The 19921-nt window shown below is 37.7% G+C and overlaps 1 protein-coding gene across 14 annotated transcripts in view; it reads left to right on the top strand.

Moving 5' to 3' along the window:
• NRXN3 (neurexin 3) overlaps nucleotides 1-19921 on the top strand; it is a 1564009-nt gene that overhangs the window by 1246484 nt on the left and 297604 nt on the right. The window lies entirely within an intron of this gene.

Below are 19921 nucleotides of genomic sequence, written 5' to 3' on the forward strand. Positions count from 1 at the left end.
GAGGGTAAAGAGCTGCTCTTAGTGTGGCTGTTACACCCTAGTCTTCATTCTCTAAAGAACAAGGCAGGCCCACTTGCCTATATAGAACTACAAAATAGAAAATTAACCCCACCCCTCTGTCTGTTAGAAGATTTGTGATGTTTTGTTGAGATGCCTGGGCCCATGCACATTCACTTTGATTGTGACTCAGAGACTTCTTTTTTATATTCTTTATCACTGTGTTAGTGTACGTAAATACTTTGTCATCAGCATGTCTTAGGGAGTAATTAAGAGCCCCAGCTTTGGGGCTCCTGGGTGGCTCAGTTGGTTAAGCGGCTGCCTTCTGCTCGGGTCAAGATCCCAGGGTCCTGGGAAGAGCCCTGTGTTAGGGTCTCCCTCTTATCCCTCTCCATCTGCCTTGCGCCTGCACTTGTTCTCTCTCTCTGACTCAAATAAATAAGTAAAATCTTAAAATATATATATATAAAAGAGCTCTGGCTTTGAATTCAGCCAGCTTTGGGCTCTGTTTTATACTCTGCCACTTATGAACTGTGTGATCTTGAACAAATTCCTATATCTCTCTTGACAGTTCAGTTTCTTCATCTGTTGAATGGGACTAATAATACCTAATTCAAATGGCTTTATATTTTCCAGCATCCTATGATTTCCAGTGACTATAGCCCTATGGCCATTTGGGAATATCTTTTTAGAGCTAAATACTCAGATTCTTTATAAAATAATAACCCATTTTTTATGAAACACACTATTTGTCATTGTAGTCAAAAGGGATTATTTTTTTCTTAAAAAGGGTACAGATTTATGATCAGTTCAGTTTGACCATTAGATCCATGTTGGCTTCATTAGATTTTTCAGAGAACTGAATTCCTTCTCTGAAGAGATGGTCCATGATCAAAATTAGAGCAAAATTGAGTGTGTCTGAGGCTCAGTCGATGAATTGAAGGATTCATTTATTTATTTACTTATTTGAACTGAAGGTTTTAGAAAACAAAACAGAGATCCCTCTACCACGATGAAAGAAGACATCTGTGGGAAGCCCAGGGTTCCACTGTAACTCCCCACCAGCCTTCACTTGTTGCTGGGTGTGCAGTGCTCAGAGATGTAGGGTCCACCTACGTCCAGCACAGTCCTCAGGGAGCTGAAGATCCAGTTGGCCTGACCAAACAAAAATACATACAGTAGAAAACGTGTGAGGATAAACCAGAGCTGCTTTTCCCTTTGCCAAAGATGTTTTCAGGCACTTCACCCTAAGCGCATAAAGTTAAATGATACTACTGTCCAAATGGTCTCTTGAGAAAAGGGGTCTAGTTAAGGCTAGCCAGGATTAGTTGCATTTCAGGCAAGGGCTGAAAAATCAAGTGGAGAGACACTGCCTGCTGTTGGAAACGGGTAGTTAGGCGAGAGATCAGGAAGGCATACACACACACACACACACACACACACACACACACATTTGGGAATCCAGTATATCTGAAAGCAGGGACGTTGACAGGCTCATGAGAAGCATAGGTAGGGGACATCCTAAGTAATGGAGCACAGCCAGGTAAGATTCACCACAAGAAGCAAACACCTGTCCTATTCCTGATACAAACATGTGTGCACCTTCTCACTACTGAGAAACTAAAGGCCAGAGAGGAACGCAGACCTGGCCAGAAGTAGCTTGCATTAGGACTGAGAAATAAACCAAACAAATTTTTTGACTGGTGGGGACTATCTAGATCGTAACTAAAAGGTTGGGATTGAAAGACACATTTTTGAAATACCCAAAAGCCTGACAGATGCGTTGACTCTGCCTAAAGCATTCTACCATTGGTCTCTGAAGGACGCCTCTGAACTGTTTCCTGCCAATATATCCCTGAGGCCTTTTGGGAAATAAGACCTGTTCCAGCTTAGCTATGTTTCAAGGCTGCCTTGAATGGATGAGGAGGCTGAGAATGATTAAAAATAAGGCCTCCCCCGGCCTCATCAGTGTTCCTGTCACATGCTCTGCGCCATAGTGAAACCATAGCTGTTGAGCAAGAGACCCATTGTAGTGTCCGATCTGCCCAATCTTGAGTTGATCACGGAAGAATGTTAACAACTAAAGAGTATTTGGTTCTAGATTCTGGAAGGACTCTTCATTATTTTGTTAAGAAGAAAGAAGTAAGAAAAAAACAAAAGGACAGAAGCAAACAGAAGAGTCCAGCCCAGTGCTACCACAGAAATGTTGTCTGATGGCTTTACCTTTCTTGGCCAGTCTGATTCTTTCCATCTGAAACACAGCCAGTGGGGGGGGGGGGGGAGTCTACAGACAGTGATGTGAAATTTGTATTGAAACTTTAGCTCCCCAGCACATCTCCAAGGGAAATATTACTGAAACAGCTGCTGGAGATGCAAACAGAGGCCCAAGAACATTCCTTCAACAAAGGTCAGGATCTGACACACATCCGTGCACACAGCAGGTGAGGAAAGGATGCAAGAGGGACATTTGACTCCAGGCCCCCTTGAGTCTCTGGGTTGTTTCTCCTCCTGTTCTACATGCTTTAAAGGAGCCAGAGTCTTGGAACTCCTAGGGATTTCCTTACCACCAGCCATCCCTGGTTACCAAAGCAGACGATTTGCTCTTCAGTGTAGTGCTGATTTGAAACTGATCAACCTCAGTTTCCTTCCTGTTAGGTAACTGTTTTACTAATTAATCTCAAACTCTTACCACCCCTCTCTCTCAATCTGAACACTGAGCTCCCTTAATCTTTGCAAACTTGCCCCCTTTCAGTAGTTCAACCTACTCCATCAATGCGGTAATGAATTGACTTGTACTTAAGGTCTGTGGTTTGTGCCTCATTCCAAATCCTACTTTCTCTCTGATTTCAGACTTCTTGCTTCAACCGGATGACCTTTCCAAGCTCAGAGTAAATAACTTCAAACAAAATTATTACTCCAGTGTTTTTACTTTATGAAAGTTTTAAAAATGACACCCAAAGTAGAGCTCTGTAATTGTTTTATCACTTGTAACTTATAAGCACTCAAACCAGTGGTCGGTAAGAGTGTGGGCTCTTGAGTATGCTTGGAGAAATTATGTCCTACCTTGAATCTTCCCAATATTTCTAATCTCATTTCCTTATGGATGGAAATAATTGTAGGACCTACCCCAGGTGACTGTTAGGAGGCGATGATACATATAAAACCCACAGCACTGTGTCTGGCATAGAATGAGCTCCTTATAATATGTTATCTACCGTTAGTTTTATAAAGGTCTAGAAATAGAATATATTAGTTTAAATGACAGATAGATGTTTAAGCCTCAGTTCAAAAACAATAAAATTTCTCCTTCCAGTTCTTACAATGGCCACTTATTCCATATATAAACAATGCTATTTATGGTAAAGTTTATTTCAAGATTGGCGAGTTGGCCAAACTAGTCTAGTCCACATAGTGGGATACAGCAGAGCCTGTAATATGCATGCCATATTGAATGGTATGTTTAATGTTTATTCTGGTGCCTGGATATGCTGTCCGCCTTTCTTCTGTTCCTTGCCACCACCGCTACACCTCCATTTGCTCCACATCCATCTCCTTTAGAATGGAAATGCCCGCAGATTATAAATTACATCTGTATAATCTGTTCTGTATGGCATGGCACCTATGTACTTTTCCAAAAATGATGGGGGAATATATCTTGACAGATCAATCTGTAATGATCTAATGAAACATCATGCTATGCTTAAAGTCTTAGCAAAAGGAAGAGAATTGATAATGCATAAGGTTTTGCAGATAAATTACTAACATGGAATGAAGCCAAAGTCACACAGGAGAAAAAGTAAAATGATTTAAATAAGCCTAAACTGGCTGGGTAATGTGGGGTATAATCCCCTACGAATGGTGTAGGCAGAAGAAAAGTCAATGAATGAATCATTAGTAATTTGTACACTGCATTTTTTTCTAAGGGGTCCAAAACATCAGAAGTTACCTTTTGTAATCTGACAGTTTCCTTGGAATCTGATGTGTTTCTTGATTCTTGCTGTGATGGAGGTTTGTTTCCTGTATCTAGGTATGAGAAGTCCTGTCTTGTATTATCAAAAGAGTTGGTGGTGCTTTCAGGACAGGACAGCAGATTTTCTGACTCCAGGGACATTTCACTCCTCACTCAACCACCCTATGCCATGAACTACCAGGGAGAGCAATTGTTCAGTCTGCTACATTGGGGGAATAACCTGTCCTTAGCACTGGAGGCCGAGAGCAGCAGTGAATAAAAGACAAAACCAGTTTTGCAATATAAATGACACATTCCATTAATGCAAGTGGATCCAAATGAACTAATTTCATTCAATAGTACTTTTATATTCTGTAGCTCTATGGGCTTGGGTACAAATTGTAATGTCAGTCTGTCAGGAGAGTGGACTGCGGTGCATAATTACAAGTTCTTGTTCAGCACTTCAGGAGCTAATCAGAGCAAGGATGTGAATCTGTAATTTGCAAATGTGCAAAGACAGAGGTTACTGTGGCACTAATGGCTTTGCTGATAACATTCTTGCACCAAATCATAGGACTGTGGGTGCAAATTCTACAGAATAATTTGACCTCCCATTTAGTCATTTGATTACGAGAAACCTATCCTGCTGGCAGCACCTAGGGGTATTTTTTAATTTAATGCTGTTTAGTAATATAAAATATCATTCTCTCTATAAATTAATATTTATATTCCAAGGTACTGTATACATTCATAAAGTGATAAATAAAGCAAACTCATACATAAAAATACAACACAAATACGCAGTGTGCTTCATCATGAAACCTCGTTCTAAATGGCCATTTACTTCATAGGACTAAATCAGGAAAGATTAAACAAGGAATTGATAGAAAGAAAAAAATATATATGTATTTCCTCTGCATACGTAAATATATATATCATAATTTATCATATTAAGATATCATGTCATATTATTTAAGAAAAAGTATCCTATTTTTTTCTTCTTTAATTTTTCTTCTTCTGACATTCCTCCTTCAAATCTTCAAATAATTAATTTCTTTATCCAACATTTCCAATCAATCCCATTCTTGGGTAAGTGGAGAAACCACCCAGCATTGCTGGAGTGCAGTAGTGGCTTAAAATTTAGGCCTTTCTCTAAAAGATTCTAGAACTTCAGTGTCCTATCAGTTCATTCCACTGAAAGCCAAATGATTTCTGCTCATTTTTGCTCAATTTAGGACTGCAAAAATAACATCATTGCTCTATGCCTCCCTCTTCCCGTTATTATCTGATTGTGAGCTAAAGCCGTTGTCCATTAGAAAAATAAATGCCTAGACCATCTCCAACAGTTTCTTTGGCAATAACGACCCTTGAAACCTAAACATTTCTTATGTAGAGACAGATGCTCTGTGTTGGAGACTCGTTGACCATTCTGTTGGTATTACATTTTAATAATAATGTTGTTTTTTTATCTTTAATGTTGCCTGTTCTCTAGGCGACCTCAGTCACTGCCCCGGGCACACTGAAAGGAGATACTGGATAGGTGCTTTCCAGTCATGCAAGGGTTTGTAGATATGTTTTAAAAATTCAACTGCACTGCCTGCTCAGCTAATAGGAGTGTTCGGAGAGCTACAAGGTGTGAGAGACTGGATGGACAGATGTGTTTGCATCTTGGGGAATGTTGCGTTCATATAATTCTCTCTCATAGATATTATGATGGGAGATTTCTAGTTTTTAGTTCAATTTCTTAAATTTTTATTATGTAAAAACATGGTTGCCAAAGCCAAAAATATAAAAAAACAGTTAATGCTTCTTTCCATTTCTGTCCTGCTCAAGAAACCAACCAGTTATTGGTTTTGCATGCTTCCAGGGTATTCTTATATCTATATGAGAAAATACAAGCCTATATTCTCATTGTGCCTCCTTTTAAACAATTAGCAGCATACTGTATATATAATTCTCCATGTTGTTTTTTTCATTTCATACATCTCAGGTGTCTTTCTCTATCAGTACATTGAGAACTTCCTCATCCTTTTATGTCATATTTCATTGCATGAACATACCATATTCATTTAACCTTTCCTCTGCTGTTTGCTATTTCAAATAGTATTACAGTTAGCCTTCTTTGTGCCTTATTTTTATGCCCATTTGGGTTTATCTGTAGGATACATTCTTAAAAGTGGAATGACTAGGTTAGGGGGTATATGCATTTGTAACTTCAGTAGATATTGCCAAGATGCCCTTTGTATACCCTCATATACAAATTCACAGCGTGTCCTCCACAAATGAAAGTGTTTCCCCACACCTTGTCGACAGAGTTTGTTGTCAAACTTTCAGAACTTTACCAATATGGTAAGTGAAAAATGGCGTGTCAGTGCAATTTAATTTTCTTTTATTATTGGTGAGGTTGTGTGCCTTTTTATATGTTTAAAAATCATTTTTAAATATTTTCTGTGAACTTTCCATTGATATATATTTGTCCACTTTTGTATTGGTTTGCTGGTTTTGTTTTTTAATTCATTTCTACTGGAAAGACTAACTCTGTGATGTGGCCGCCAATCTCCCCTCTCTCCCCCCATTTTTTGTTTGTCCTTTGATTTTGCTTATAGCTTTGCTTTCATCTAGTAGAATTATCAAACTTGTTTATGACTTCTATGTTTTGAGTCTTCATTAGAAAAGAAGCTTTTCACCTTCTAGAGTTATAAAGTAATTCTCATATTTTCTGTTGGCACTAGCATATTTTTGTTTTTTTATATATATTTTTTAACATATGTGGTCTTTATCGCTGTGTAGGGTATGAAATGTTAATCCAGGTTTATATATTTTTCCACATGGCTTCCAAGTTATCCCGAGAACAATGGTTATATGGGCCATCATTTCCCATTGAAGCCACTATTATGACATTCTAAGTTCCCAAATGTTGGGGGTCTATTTCTGGACTTTTATTCTGCTATGTTGGTCTCTCTGTCCATGTGTATTTTTAAATTGTTGAGTCTGTAATAGATTTCAGAATCGAGGAGGGCTAGTTCTCCCTTACTGTTCTTCCTTTCGGAGTTTTCTTGACTTTTCCCATTTTTTAAAAAAGTATATAAACTTTAGAATCAGTTCATTTGGTTTAACAGAGGGTATGTGTGTATATGTATCTGTGTGTATATGTATAAATATGTATATATGACATAAAACAAAAACATATGTATATGCTTTTATACTGAGATAAGGTTAATTTATAAGTTGAAGAGAATTGTAACCTTTATGGCCTTTATGAGTCTTTCTACTCAAGGACACGATATGTCATTTCTTTTACTTAAATTTCAGTTTATGCCCTTTATAGAAATCTCACATTTTGTTGTTAGTTTTATTCCTAAAAGTTTTTTTTTCTTCTTTATACATAATTATAAATGGGTCTTTTCTCTCATTACCTCTACTAATGAGCTGTTTGTATATATGAAGGCCATGGATTAAGGCATGCTAATTTTGTTCTCTGCCACCTTACAGAATCCTGTTGATAGCACTTATTTTTTTTCAATTGTTCCTTTTGAGAACTCCGTGTATTCAGTCCTATCATCTGCAAATAATTTAATTGCTTTCTTTCCAGTTTTTATGTCTTCAGTATCTCTTATTTAATTGCATTGGCTAATAATCCAATACAGTAATATAATAATGGTATTCTGAATTCCTTAACTTTGTTCCTGACCTCAGTAAGAGTGATTCTGGCGTTTCTCCAATAATCATGAAGCTGGCCTTTGGACATGGTATACCTTTCATTTCCTAGCATCGAATGGTCCAGTCCTTGAATTCGTCAAATGAAATCCCATTAGTCTTAAGTTTTACTTACAATGTGAGTCTGGATTCTTGTTGCTAACATTTTATTATTTTTCTTTTTATATGCTCTTGAACAATTCATTTGGCCCTGGAATTCTCTACCCTTTAAAGGAATGGAATCATTTTTCTGTGAAATTTTTTGGACCTGGTGCTTGCTTTTTCTGAAGGGGGCCCAAGTCAGCCTTTTCTATCTCATCTATGAAAATGGAGAAGTTTTGATTTTGTCTCTTTTTAAAACTTATTTTAGTCAATTACCTCTTCCTTTAGTCTATTCTTCCTGTTTCAAATGTATTTGTATAGATTTAAGACTATATTCTTCTCATTCTCTATGCTTCTTTCCTGCTTATCATTTTTTAACTATATGTATCCACAATTTTCTTCCTCTTTTCTATGATATAATGTTTTATGCCTAATTTTTTTTCAAAACACAACTTTTATTTTTTTGTTGTTTCTAAAGATTTATTTATTTATTTTAGAGTGAGAGAGAGAGTACAGGCAAGGGGAGGGGCAGAGAGAGAGGGAGACAAGCAGACTCCTGGCTGAGCAGGGAGCCCAACACAGGGCTTGATCCCTGGACCCTGATATCATGACCTGAGTCGAAACCAAGAGTCGGACACTTAACCGACTGAGCCACCCAGGTGCCCCGAAAACATAACTTTTAGACACATTGATTCTACCATGTTTGTATTTTCTAACTTAATCAATGTACCTTTTACCTTTCTAAATTATTCATCTATAGTTTTTTAAAATATATTTTGTTTTTTTAAATAGCATAAAATATTCAATTCTTTTACGGTTTTTACTAAAAGAATTAAACATTTTGACTCTTTAGTAGGGCTTAAAAACTTAATTCTTTTAGTTTTGTTATTTCCTCCTATTGGTATAAATATTTAAGGCTACGGATTTTCCTCTAAGCACTGTTTTTACTATTGCCCTTAGATTATGATATGTAGTGCTTTTATACTATTGTTTTTTGAGGCAACCTATAAATTTGGTTTGTATTTCATTTAACCTAGGACTTTAGAGGGAGTTTCAAGATTTCCGATTGGAATTGGCCTCTTTTTCTGATTTTGTTATCAATACCTCGTTATTACACTGTGATGAGAAAATGTGGACTATCCTGTTCCTCCTTTCTTGGAAAGGAGAAATTACCCAGTTTCCTTTTCGGACACTGTGTGGTCACATTTGTGAATGTCATGTGGATTCTTGAAAAGAAAGTATAGTCTTTATTTTCAGCGCGTAAAACTCAAAATGTATGATTTGATATACCTTATTAATTTTTGTGCCAATTATATCCTTATTTTTTACTGCTTCATCTGTCATTGAATAAGCAAGGTGGCTAAAAGTGCCCTGCCGCTGGGTATTTGCTGATTATTTCTCCTGGCAACTCTTGAATTTTCAGAATGTTATCCTGTTATATTGTTTGGCTCACAAATGGCTGTAATTCTGATGTCCTTATTGTGAATTGAATCTTTCTAGCATTTTAAAACGTACTGTCTTTTCTCAATTCATGAGATTTTAATCTGAATGCCATTTTTTTCTGATTTTAAGATCCCTATCCACTGATTTTTGTTTGTTTGTTTGTTTTCCTTCTCCTGGCATACCTTGTTCCATCCTTTTATCTTCAATCTTTCTAAATCAGTTATTTTCAAAAAGTATCCTGCTCACAGTATAGGATCAGTCGTACTTTGTGATCTCATGTGAAAGTCCTCATCTTTTAATAGGTAAGTTAAGCCATATTACATCTAGTGATATGACAGATCTATTTGGCCCTGGTCCTCTCATGTCATTTTGTCATGTATTTTCTTTTTTGCTTGAAGTTCTGTCTGCTATCTGCTTGTTTGTTTTAACTATGTGCTCTGGTGTGTGTGCATGTGTATTTACACTATTTAAAGGAGTTTTTTATTTTCTCCCCGGTGGTCATTCTTTTATTTTTTTTTAAAGATTTTATTCATTTATTTGACAGAGAGAGACACAGTGAGAGAGGGAACACAAGCAGGGTGAGTGGGAGAGGGAGAAGCAGGCCCCCCCGCTGAGCAGGGAGCCCGATGGCGGGACTCGATCCCAGGACCCTGGGACCATGACCTGAGCCAAAGGCAGACACTTAACGACTGAGCCACCCAGGGGCCCCGCAGGTGGTCATTCTTATAACTATAGGATTATATAATATTTTTAGTGTTCTATATGTTTAAACTGGAGCTTCTCATCCAGTCTACCACAACTCTTAGGACAGTTGCTCAAGCCTCTGGCCATGAATAGTCTTGTATGCTTACCTCAGTTCCTGCAAATAATAATTTTCTCTTAGACCTATCATTTGAAAAATATCAGGAAACATTGCTTTAATGAATATGCATTAGTTCCCTACTATGAGCAGTGAATCATAATCTTTCTTCATGTGAATACAGAAAATAATGTGCATTTTATTTCCATTAATTGAGATGAAGCCTTTATATGTTATCCTTTGACTCCTAGCAATCAAAGAATTTGCTCTACTTCCTACCTTCTTTCCTTTCCCAACTATTTTCAGTAATATTCTTTCTGTATTGTTGGGGCATATTTCACTTTTATTCCAGTCTGTCACATATCCCCATTAGATTAGATACAGCTTCTCTTCAGGGACTATAATCTGTGCTTACTTCATCTGTTTGTCATCATTTCCCCAGTCATGTCTTTATTGACCAAAGTTGTTTCTTTGTAGTTTCCTCAATATCCCCAGTGTTCTTACCCATTAAATGCTTTTGTCTGTAGACTTTATACTTGACCATAGTTTGGCTGGGTATAAAATGTGTGGGGGGGTCATACTTTCCTTATCATTTTGAAGACATTTCTGAAAACTGATTAATACAGTCCTGGTGAGCCTGAGAAGCCTTCCTTGAAGAGGCAGTGTCTGTGTTTAGTTTTTCATAGGTGGTTGTCAGGGAAATATAAACAGAGAACATGGTTCCAGGCAGAAGTAATGGAAGTGAAAAAGTCTGGAGCTTTTATGGAAGATTGTGGATAACCACAGTGTAGCAGGAAAGAGGTAGATCTGTCCAAGTTGATACCAGATGGGTAGGAGAAAATAGATCCTGAAGGATTTACTATGCCAAGGGTTTAGACTTCTTTCTGGAGGACAGGGAAAAGCCACTGAATGGTATGAGGAAGGAGAAACACACATGGTTAGAATTGCTTGTTTTAAGGGAGGGATTTAGAAGAGTCTGTGAGTTTTCCCTTCCTTGTAGCCTGTGGGCCCAGTAACCTGTGCTCTTGCAGTACAGGTCCAGAAATCCTGTCTTTCACAAACCAGTCTACTAGTAGCTTCCCTCAGTGCTCCTGCCAACCTCATCATGTCTAGTGACTGTTACACAGGAAAGCAAATAAATCTATACAGTAATAACAGACTTTCTTTTGTGCTATGGCTATATTTCTAACTACCTTCCTCTGTAGCAGTAAACAGCAAGGATTAAGGATTAAGTCATATTTCTTTAAAGATTTTATTTATTTATTTGAGAGAGAGAGAGGGAGCAGGGTGGGGCTGGGGGAGGGAAGGAGCAGAGAGAGACAAGCAGACTCTCAGACTCCACACTGAGCACGGAATCAGATGCAGGGCTCTATCCTAGGACGCTGAGATCATGACCTGAGCCAAAATCAAGAGTCAGACACTTATACTGAGCCACCCAGGTGCCCCTTAGTTGTCATATTTTAAAGATAAAAAGACACTGGCTCTTCTAAAAAAGGGGAAAAAGGCATTATAGTTCTTGGGTACATATTCCTGCACCTCTATAATCTGTGAACTCTCTTTATTCCAAGGATATCATGGAAACCTTTACAAACCTGGTTGATATTCACTAGTTCTGAAACATTTTCTTTCCCAGATGCTCCATTGGGAGCTCTCTGCTATCTCACTAGTTTCCAGGTAGTTCTTGGAGATCTACCATTCTTCACTCATGCCAAAGCTGCCAGAGTTACCTAGTTTCAGCTAGAGCACATTTCTTTATCAAACTTTAATTTAAAACTACCTTGTCAAATTCTACTTGTTGCTCTTTTATCTTCAGTCAGCTATATGCAAAACATGTTGTCCTTATAGGCAAATTTATATTATATCATGGAAATGGTGACTATCAGACAACTAACTGGATTCTCAGTTCTTTCTTACTGCTTGCGTGTTTGCTTGCTTGCTTTCCTTTCTAGCTGAATAGCATTATTGGCCACTTCTACAGGAAACTGGATTGTGGGACTGGAGATAGAAACAAAATCATGTTCACTGTGTGAGAACTTGCTAGACCCACATTAGTTAAACTCTGCAATTAAGGAATTTTTTTTTCTGATCTCTTCCATTTCTTTAATGCAATTCTCAGGTATCCACATGATTTTTAAGCCCCTCAATACAACTATTCTTAGTGAGTACAAAATAAAAATATATTGCAGACTAATAGTCAAGAATTTCTTCATTCTCATGTTGAGAGCTGTTACCTAAAAGAGCAAGGCTTTAATAGGGTCTCAGCTTGACTCTTGCCGTGTTTGCATACAAAATAGATAAGGCAGGCTTTGTTTTGGAAGATGTTAATTGATTTTGTCCACCATGCTGTCTAACGAGCCAATTCCCTAAAAATGTAGTGATGGGGGAACAAAAAATCTGTTCCAATTACTGTTTAACTAAAATGCCTCCTTTCCACCTCTATTAAAGAAAAAATGGCACTCTCTGCTCAGGACTTCTGTGATTGACAGCTGATGCTACACATGCACAGCCCTGATGTCAGTTGGCATTTGAAGAATTGCTTTATTGTTGCCAAAATGGGGGCGGGGGATGGAGAGAAAGAGAGAGAGAGGTAGAGGTGTAGAGAGAGAGAGGGAGGTAGAGAGAGAGAGAGATTATAGAATGATCAGAATTCAAAGCCCTAGCCCTTGATAAATGCTTTTAACCTGATGTAGGTAGTGAAGGGGAAAGGCAGAGTTGGGATTTTAGGGCCTAAGAGAGGCGAGTAAGTTTGCAAATCACAGGAATCTATTTTAAACAGGACCAGGTTAATAGCTAAACTGTGCTCCTTCAAGTTTTAAGGGGGCTGGTTGCTATGGGAGCTTCTTCTATTTCTGCTGGCATTGCTTGACACTGAGACTGGAGGAAAGCCTGCAGTGTGCATAGCTGCACATCTAAATTACTGGTAATGAGAATGTCCTTGACAAAACTGTCCTGTAGATAAGAGTTTGGGTCTTGCCTGTGCTGCCTAAGGCCCTCAGCAAACAAAGGCAAAGATCTAAGAAGGATAATAGGGCATGATGTTTCCATTAGAACTTGGCCATGGACACTCTTTGAGTTTACAACTGAAGAAGAAAATGGCGGGTGGGAGCAGGGACAAGGAGTCAACGTCATCTTGGTTGTCTTTTCCCTTAAATTTCTAAAAGAAGCTGTAAAGAATAAGGCCTTTCCTCACACATCACATAGTCTTTGCCTCCAGCGAACATGTCTTATACTAATAACCAGAGGTCAAAGTAGGAAACTTTGTGAGTGGGCCTTATTTCTCTAAGTAGGGGGCAGATACATTGAGACACGACAGCTCTGTTTTACATTTTCGTTATTTATTTCCCCAGTACCTAAAACAATTCTGGACCAAAAAAAAAAAAAAATGTTCATTGATAATAAAGGAATGAAAGATCATATTTATGATTAAACCAACAAAAAATCATTCTGATGAGACTATTGTAAAAATAGGTGCCACTGCAAACTGGCATCTTGGATATCATCTTGAGGGTTTCTAGGCAATGTTTTTAAAGGCCAGCTAACAAGTGTTCCCTTTCTTTATGAATTCAGTTATTGGTGCTAGGTCTAGTGTAAGACTTATAAAATGTCACTTCTCATTCCCTGCTTACATGGGGTGGTCCAAATCTCCAACCCATGATCAGAGTTTCTTAGGATTAGCATATTGTTTAATGAGTCCTACTTCATCCTACCTGAAACTGAACACTCAAGAAACTTATTTTTCCCCTTAGCTGCAAATCTATTAATGTTGGCAGCCACAAAATAAATGCAGCCACAGCCGACCCCCACGAATGAATCAGTCAGCTCAGACTAAAGTATACCCTTTCTGTATTACTATAGGGCTCTTTCAGGTCAGCTTTTAAGTGTTCTGGTTGGAGTGTGTGATGCTCATTTTCCTTTTAGCGTTGCGTTTGATTTGTGAAGTGGGGAGAAGGAGTAATTTGACTGCTAGATTCCCATCATTAACATTAAGTTTTACTGCCTTAAGTCTCCTTCTTATGCACATTATAAATGTTTTAAGTCAACTTAATGCTGGGAAAAGGTGCTGGGTTGACACACTGGTATATTATTATCATCTTGGGCAGGGAAGAGTACAAGCTTATCAGGAGCTTTCTACGTTTCTGAATGAGCAGGTTTCTCAAAAGAAAGTTCTGGATTATGCAGAATCAGAAAATGAGTTAAAAACACTACGAATGGGTGGGAAAGAGGCAAAGGAGATTGTGAGAAAGGGAGTAATAACAAAGGAAGTGAGCTTGCAGAAGTTTCTCTGGCCTGAGCTTAGGTCATACCCCTGAAGTAGCAAGTTATTTTTGCTCCATACAAAAAAGACAAAGGGTCTTTGCTGAAAAAAACAAAAACAAAAACAGAAAGCACCTATTAGCCCTATTAGTCCAGGAGATCTATTAATCCAGTTCATAATAAAAAAAGAACTTAAATTCTTCAAACTGTCCATTTTTCATCCGATTATCACTGATCTTCTCTTGCTCTAAAAAATTTGCTCCTGATCACATGTTCATTAGAATTAAGGAAGGAATTATAATTCCCATGGTAAATTTACTTATTCCTCCAATTCAAGCAGCATCAAATATTTATTAGGGGCCTGCCATGTGCCAGATACAGAGCTAGGCACTTGATTTGCACAGATATAAATCCTGCTCTCGAGTTTAGACACTAATGAGAAAGAGAGGTAATAAACAAGGCAATGAATGCATGTAACAACGTACAGCTAAGAATGCCAGGAAAGAAACAAACATAGGAGATATTTATTAAATTTTAAATGCAAGCATACTACTACATCTGCTAGTGTGGGGGGCACAAAATGCAAAAGAAAAGCCCACATGAAGGGAAGTTAATTCAAAATTAGGCAACAGTTTAAAACAATAAAAACTAGAGATGCCACAAGGAAATACATAGTTAATCATCCAATAAATAGGAATAAAATCACTGCTTTAGGATTTGAGGGAGGGAAAAGTGCTTCTGGTTGGGGATGGTGGTTAGAGAAGGATTTCAAGAGGATCTCAAAAAATGAAGAGATTGTTGGGGTGAAATTAAGAGTGTGCAGCTCTTAATTTCAGCTCAGGTCATGATCTCAGCGTCCTGGGCTCTAGCCCTGCATTGGGCTCCATGTTCAGCAGGGACTCTGCTTGAAGATTCTCTCTCCCTCTCCCTTTGCCCCTACCCCAACTCATGCACTCTCTCTCTCTCTCTCTCCCTCTTTCTAAAATAAATAAATCTTTTTAGAAAATGAAGAGATTGTGGGAAGTGGTCTTTCAAGCAGAAGGAAAGTCATGGGAAAACCATTGGGGAAGGAAGGGTTAAAAATATTAGGCTGTTGAAAACAATTATGCAATTAGGGAACTTAAAAGATAGTATTATAAAAGGGGATTTCAGATTTTCTTCAGCCTTTCATGTTAGAAGGAACTAAAAGTAGTAGTAGTAGTAGTAGTAGTTATAGCAGTAGCACTAATAGTAAAAGATAAAACCCATCATTAGCAACAATTCAGGGAAACACTTATTTCCATATGTTGCTGCTGGGCATAGAAATTGCTAGTTTCCCCGATAGGAAATTTGGAAAAACATATCAAAAGCTTTTAAACTACTAGTGAATTTAACGAAACAATTCCCCTTGAAGGTATTTATCCAATAGAAATAATCATGAAAGGGGAGCCTGGGTGGCTCAGTTGGTTAAGCATCTGTCTTCAGCTCAGGTAATGATCCCAGGGTCCTGGAATCAAGCCCTGCATCTCCCTGCTCAGTGGGGACCCTGCTTCTCTCTCTGCACCTCCCCCCCACCACGCTCATGCTGTCTCTCTCTTTCTCAAATTATTAAATAAAATCTTTAAAAAAAAGAATTATGAAAGAAAAAAGATTTAGTTACAGGGATGCTTATTATAGTTTCCTATGAACATTCATATTTGAAAAGAATTGACTAGCATAGATATTCATCATAGTTGGACTGGATAATGGTTATATAAGAGGTAGAGAGTAGTAAAATTAAAACTTTCTGTTATTTTAAATACACATCATGTACTTCATATTTTAGAAAAATATTTAATTTAATAATATTTTAGGCTAACACTTAATTACATTGACAGATGTTCATAAAACATGGAGCAAATGTAGAGCCATTTATAAAAGACTCTATTTAGTAGCATCTTTGTATGAGTATATCTGCCTCAGAAAAATACTGGAATTCAGACGAACAATGAGTGATGGGATGGACCACAGGTGATTTTGATTCCGTAGTATTTCCTAAAGTTTGTTCAGTAAAAATATAGTGCTTAAAACTTTTAGTATATCTAGAAAAATGATTTAACAAACAAGAAGACCAAAGACATTACAGACAGACTTTCTTAAACACGATGTGCTTTGTGTGTTAGGAAAATATGGACGATTTTCTTTTTCCTTTTTCAGCTAAACATGTGACATAATAAGCTCTTTTGTTGAAAACTGGGTGTAGCATAATGAGAAAAGTATGATTTGGTGTTACACAGACCTTGGTTTTGTTCCCAGCTTCACCTCTCCTGCCACATTCTGAATGAGTTGTTTAACGTATGTGAGCCTCTGTCTTCTCTACAGAATTCTGAGAATGGGTATCTATGTATTAAGTGCTTAGTGCAGCACCTGCATCAGAGGATTATACCCCTTATAAGTGTGAAAGGAGAAAATATAGCTAAGTCATGACTTAATGGAGTATTAAAACACCCAGTCCTACCAGAAATACCAATTTTCCAAGTACAAATAAAAGTTAAATCTCAAAAAAAACCCTGTAAAAAATATAAATTCAATTAGACTTTCCTGGAAAAATAAAGTTCTACCTCTGAAATGTTGTTGCTAAATATTTGTGGGAAAGCATGCTAAGTGGAATGAGGTCTAAAGAGAGAATTTTGACAGGAAATTGTGTGAGTTTTCATCCCTCTGATTCATTAGTCAAATCAAATAAAAATAAAGCTAATTTGTCAGTTTGCAGAATGACACCAAACAAAGTTTAATACTGCCAACCTGTGTTCATTCTCATGGCTTGAACAAACAGAACTCCAATTATTTGTTGAGTCTCAAATTACTTATATTCAATCTATAGCATTTCATTTGGCTTTGAAGGTGTATTTTCATGGTTTGTTTCATTGAGCCCAGGATGGAGGTCGGAGCAGGAAATACTTTAACATACCTTAAATACACCTTAAAAATCACATATTTAGAAGGTTCCTCAGTTAGTTTCATTAGCATCTCTAACTGTAAACAGAAATAGTTGCACATCCCGAAACCCAGAAACATTTGCTCCATCTCTCCCTGCCCATCCCCCCACCCCACCCCTGCCCCGTGATCCTTTGCCCAGAGGACATCAGTTATCAGTTATTGGGAGGCTGGTATGAGAGAAGTTGCAGCATTCACACAAAGTAAAAATGAGGGGTTAGAGCAAAAACCAAACCCAAAACAACCCTATATAAAATTACCCAGGATTATTTTATTTAAGTTATAATTTAAAGTTTTTAAATTATGTATTCTTGGGGTGTCTATGCATGTGGGGGGGCAGGTGCATAGGCATGAATAATGCATGGGAACTGGTGAAAGGATGCTTCATCATTCCCTTCAGGGGGCTCTTGGACAAATAATTGAAGGAAACATTCTTTCTGTACCTTTTTCATATAAGCAATACAGCTTCCTCCCTCTGCTTGTTTTCTTGGCTCTCCATATTTGGATGTGAAAAAAAAAAAAGCATATGTGCCTGCCTTCCTTTCTTCTTCTTCTCCTTCTTCTTCTTGAATGACTGTCAAAATTTTAGCTGTGATTAAAGAAAAGAAATAAGGCAAGCAAAACTAGTATAAAACCAAGGAAGGGGAAGAAATAGGATTGTCACTTCTGGTACAGAATCAGCAGTTTTCCACCAGTGAACAAAGTGATTTTGTGCTAGGACACTGTTTAGAAGGGAAAATGGGACTTAACAGATCATATAGCGCTGTCCCCAAGCTATCCACTGTGCTCATCTTTTTTTCTCAAAATTGATAGAAAATATAGAAACAACATAAACTAAAGATGGCCCTCTAAAATGAGTGGTCCTTAAATTTGGTCTTTTTATCTCACAGAAACTTGAAGAAATGTCTTCATTAAAGTTTTCTGTCTCTGGCCCCTTTCCCTCTTATCTCTCAGTAGAAATGTCGCACTGTCCAACATTTGCCTTGAGAACATAGATAAGAATTCAACCCTCCAGTTCCATTTATTGCCATTGTATTTAAATACACAGCTTAATTAGCTGTACTCAGCCTCCTTCCCAATCCTCTTTGAAGTGACAAAGTCCCATCACATCATTTCAGCTAATTTTATGCTCATAGCCTGATTTTTGAGCTTCATAGAAGCCAAGGGTATGACTGCTCCATATGATCTCTAAATCCAGATATTTAGTCCAAAGGAGCATTTTGTTCAATAGTGGAGATAGAGTTAATTGCCTTGGATTTAAGCTTCAGTTGAAGCATTCAATCATCTTTCACCAAATTCACCTTGTAAAATTAATTCAAGTCAGTTTAAGGAAGGATAGGACCTTGAGATACACCTGTAAATAACAGAACCACATTGTATGTCATAATGTCCAGATAGGAAGAGGGTGAATAGGCCATAGTGTTGTGAGAATTTAAGAGTATGCTAATTTTATAAAGCATGCTTATGGGAAAAGTAAAATATTGATGATTTTTGCAGAAAATGCTATATCGAGGTTTAATACATACCAATAAGGTTAGAGAAAAAGGAATATGAATGCCGGGTTATGAAAATGATAGGGTTGTGTAGATATAGGGCATGATCTTTATAGATGGGTGAAACCACGAAGGATGTCTCACTAGCTGTGAGATGGATTCAGACCATGACATCTAGTCTAATACTTTTCTCAGCATCAGCAACTAGATTTATTTATCCTATAATATTTTGTACTTAGTGTGCCCCTGTTAAGTTTTTGTTGACTTGAGATATGATTTGCTAAGAAAAAAGCATCGGAAGTCGTGAAGATATCAGACAGTAATACATGTTCTAAAACTTAAGAGTTCTTTGATCAAGTGGGGCAGAAACTATGCTCATCAGTTACCCATGTGTTTTCTGTATTCATTGGCCTATAGATTTGAAGCAAATTCTGATCAGTGAACTGCGAGCAGGGGCCAAATGTGTCACTTTTAGGCTGCAGTTGAGTCATCTCCGTCTGTCCTCCATCTCTCTCTTTCCTGCCATATCTCTGAGCTTTAGAGATCATATGTTCTAGAGAGTCTTACATAGGTGGAGGCAGGGCACCAACACATATTAGCATTTACATGAGAAAGAAATAAGTATGTGTGTGTGTGTGTGTGTGTGTGTGTGTTAAACTACAGATTAGTTTATGACTACAGCACAGCATTCACTTATCTTAACTATTGCAACAAGGTTTTTAGAGATATTGAAATTTGATCATATAAACAGACCATTAATTGTAATATTTATAAACTGTAAGTTATAAAACAACTGTGCTAGTCTGAAAGGAGAATGAGAACTATTGAAATTTTCATTCTTGGGGTCCTAGATTTTATGACTTGGACTTTTGTGCAAGCCTGTAAAGCTGGAACTTTCTAAACAGTACACGTGGGCATGAGACACAGTGTGTTAAGGTATCAGTCCCCTCAGCCTATGATGGTTTGCTGAGGTAGGGGCCAGATCCTCTGGAAGAGTAACCATCAGTTATGAGCAAACTTGTCTGTTTACCCCAGTGTGTTATGTGAGTATTATCATTTTCTCTATGTGCTGTGATGTGAAAAAAGTAGAGAAGCACCATGAGTGTAGGTCCAGGTGCAGCAATGTGACTATCCCTACCTTCCAGGTCTTATTTTCTTATACCCATTTCTTCACCTCCCTCATGTCCTCTCCCAAGTGTGCAATTAATTCGAGAAGGAACTGTGAAATGATTG

The sequence above is a fragment of the Callorhinus ursinus genome, unplaced genomic scaffold (genome assembly GCF_003265705.2).
Source record: "Callorhinus ursinus isolate GAN/ISIS: 27379988/994484 unplaced genomic scaffold, GSC_fseal_2.0 scaffold8, whole genome shotgun sequence".
Lineage (NCBI taxonomy): Eukaryota > Metazoa > Chordata > Mammalia > Carnivora > Otariidae > Callorhinus > Callorhinus ursinus.